A 3,984-nucleotide genomic window follows, 5' to 3' on the forward strand; every position below is an offset into this window, starting at 1 on the left:
TCTCTATTTGCAGACGATATGATCCTATATGTAGAAAACCCCAAAGACTCAGTAAAAAAAACTATTAGACCTCAATGGAAGATTCAGCAAAGTGGCAGGGTATAAGATCAATAAACAAAATCAGCTGGATTCCTCTGTAGTAACGACAGCGTTGAAAAGGACATTAGGCAAGCAATGCCATTTACAATACCCACCCAAAGGATGAAATATTTAGGATTAAACATAACCAGAGAAACAAAGGATTTATACAAAGAAATTACAAAAAACTACTACAAGAAGTGGAAGAACATACCATGTTCCTGGATAGTAAGACTCAACATCGTGAAAATGTCAGTACTGCCCAAAGCAATTTACACATATAATGCAATCCCAATCCAGATTCCAACAACATTGTTCAAAGAGATTGAAAAGAGAATTACTAACTTTTTATGGAAAGGAAAACGACCCAGGATAAGCAAAACACTGCTTAAGAAGAAGAACAAGGTTGGAGACCTCTCAGTACCTGATTTCAAAATTTACTACATGGCTACAGTGGTCAAACAGCCTGGTACTGGCACAATGAAAGATATGTTGATCAATGGAACAGAATTGAGAATCCAGAAATTAAGACATTCACATACAGCCAACTTTTCTTCGACAAAGTACCTAGGTATATTGCATGTGGAGGAGATAGTCTCTTTAACAGATGTGCTGGCAGAACTGGAAAGCAATATGCGAAAGTTTGAAACAAGACCGTTACCTCATGCCCTATACAAAAACCAATTCAGTATGGATTAAAGACCTAAGTGTGAATCCCAAATTTATGAAGGGCATCAATCAAGAAATAGGGTCAAATGTGAGGATTCTAATTCATTGTATACTCAGACTACCAAACATTTAGAAAATTACACACACAAAAGTAGATAAAATAGATGAGTGGGACATACTAAAAACTACCAACTTATGTGCATCAAAAGACTTCATCAAAAGAGTAAAAAGGGAACCCACAGAATGGGGAAAAAATCTTTTGCAAAGACACATCAGATAAGGGACTCATTTCTAAACTATTTAGGGAACTACAACACCTCTACAAGAAAAAGACAAATAATCCAATTAAAAAATGGGCACAGGACATGAGCAGACACTTCACCAAGGAGGAGATCTAGGCAACCAATAAACATATGAAGAAAAGTTCATGATCACTAGCCATTGTTGTTGTTGTTGTTGTTAAGTGCCGTCGAGTTGGTTCCGACTCATAGCGACCCTGTACAGGGTTTCCGAAGGTGTAAATCTTTACAAGAGTAGAAAGCCTCATCTTTCTCCCACGGAGAGGCTGGTAGTTTCGGACTGCTGACCTTAAGGTTCGCAGCCCAATTCATAACCACTACGCTACCAGAGAGAGATGCAAATCAAAACAACAATGAGATATCATCTCACACCAGCAATAACAGCAAAGATCAAAAAAGTAGATGACAATATATGATGGCAAGGATGCAGAAAGACTGGGACCCTCCTACATTGCTGGTGGGATTGCAAAATGGTCCAACCACTCTGTAAAGCTATATGGCGCTTCCTCAGAATGTTGGAAATAGAAATACCTTATGATCCAGTAATTCCTCTACTTGGTATTTACCCACAAGAAATATGAGCCATAACAAGAGCAGATACATGTACACCAATGTTCATAGCAGCACTATTTATAATAGCAACGAGATGGAGACAGCTTAAATGCCCATCAATTGAAGAATGGATAAACCATGGTACATACACACAATGGAATACTATGCTACCTTGAAGAACAACAAGAAAGCTGCAAGCCACCACATAATATGTGACATTATGCTGAGTGAAATTAGTCAGTCACAAAAGGATAAATACTGCATGGGACCATTATTGTAGAAGACTAAGAAAAAGAACCCATACTAAAGGGGACAAAAACCCCCTACAACTATATATATATAATTGCGGATCACTGAGATGTATGGGATGAAAGGAAGGGAAGGAAGGAGTAGTAGATAGAGCACAGTGTTGGGACTAGACACTGTGCTGGGGGGAGGCGGGCAGTACACAAAAAGGGGAAGGGGAATAGACGAAAAAGGCAGATCAGAGAACAGTTAGGCAGGTTCACATGGGCTAAGTGGGACAGAGGTAAATGATGATATATGCACAACCTTGGAATAACAGGGCTTTGGTATACAGGGATTGAGGGATGGCTTGAAAGGGTAAAAATGGGGAATAACATTAGGATGCTTGGCTGCCTTTTGAATCTTGGTTTCCCTTACCTACCATTGTGAAATAGACACTTGGCGGTTGGGGGGGCAGGGATAGGAATAGCCAGAAACATCACAACAGAAAGCTTGTAAGCCCATCTTCAGCCTATAATTGATTGGAATACCTTAAAAGGGGCTAGGAATTGCCCAGTGAAAGAGACCTCCTGTGGAGCTTGTGCATTGCATAAGACCATAGGTGGAAACCAGAATCCTATCCAGAATTGTCTGAGGTGCGAAATTTCCTCTGGAAAGGATGAGTAGACTAGCCTGGAGTGGTTAGAAGAACAGAAGATACTTCGTGAAGAAAGACCAGCAGGAAAAATCAGAAACAATAATGGTAGCATGATTGATTACTATAAGAACAAGTAAGATGTTCACCTGGACACCATCAAGGCAAGAGGTTGGGTCCTGTCAGAGCAAACTCCATTCCAAAACTAAGACTCAAGGGAATACACGAGCAGGCATGTGGTCTGGCTGGTGACCACATTGGTCACTGATAAGGGAAAGCAAGGGGAAATGCATCAATGAACTTGGGTTCTAAGTCCGACCACATTCAATAGACCCCTGTGAACCTGGGAGGAGATCTGGATGGCCAGGAGTTACAGCAAGACCCGGGGACTCCTGGGCCCAGAGGCAGTGACATGGCCACAGAGGACTATAGTGGAGAATGAAGCGTCCAGCTGATATGAAGTGAGGAGAGATACACAAGAACACCCATACTTGCAGATAGTATCCACTTGACCTGGCTTTGATGGCTGGATGATCAGAACTCCACTAGAAGAAGAAAGAAGAGGGAGGGGGAAAAAAAGAATAACCCATTACAATCTGATGAACTTTACCTATATTTATGGATGTAGTAGCTCAAAAAAGGGAACAAATCTTTACAGCAGGGATCACTTCCACCCCCTCGGTACATAAGGTTGACAGAGATGGGCTACTTAGACATTGGCTACCCAAAATGGCGGGGGAGGGCAGGGAGGCTATAAAGTCAAGAAGTGACTGGCTTACAAGCTTTCAAGAGGGACCTTAGTTCTAGACGGGGTAGGGGTAGGTAGAACCTTCACTGAATGATTTCCAATCTGTTTGGGACTGGGCTGACGAAAAGAAATGGGGGTAAGACTCTTGTGGTACAATAGCAAATAATTGCCATCTGGACTGACTGTGAGGGTTGGAAATGTAGAGGTAGATGTTTTTTGACAAAAGGAGGGGAGGATTGAATTTGCAGTCCAAGAGCGGAGGTCCCTGGGACCATCCAGTGAGAATGGAGAGCATGACCCTATCTAGAGAGGCAGTGAAGCTAGGTATGGAGACAGAGATGATAACATGGACACATGGAGTGGCTGGGGACACAGGACTCAAGGAGGGAGAGGGACTGTGTGCTGACAGTCAGGGGGGTGGACCTGTGGGGTGTATCATTAGGTTATTTGATGATACATGGAGGGGATTGTAATCATTGTAATGAAATGAAATACGATGGGATGAATGTGAAGCTAATGTTCTCCCATGTAAACCCACATAATTCACAATAAAAATATAAAAAATAAAAATGAAAAAGGACAGCCAAGCATCTTAACATTATTTCTCCCCTTTTGCCCATTCTAAGCATGCCCCAATCCCAGTATGCCAGAGCTCTGTTGTTCCAAGGTTGTGCACACTCTGTCCCACTTAGCCCATTCAAAACTGCCTAATTGCTTTCCCATCTCCCTTGGTCTTCCATTTCCCTCCGCCATCTTGT

This window comes from Chrysochloris asiatica, unplaced genomic scaffold (assembly GCF_000296735.1).
Source record: "Chrysochloris asiatica unplaced genomic scaffold, ChrAsi1.0 scaffold00036, whole genome shotgun sequence".
Taxonomy (NCBI): domain Eukaryota; kingdom Metazoa; phylum Chordata; class Mammalia; order Afrosoricida; family Chrysochloridae; genus Chrysochloris; species Chrysochloris asiatica.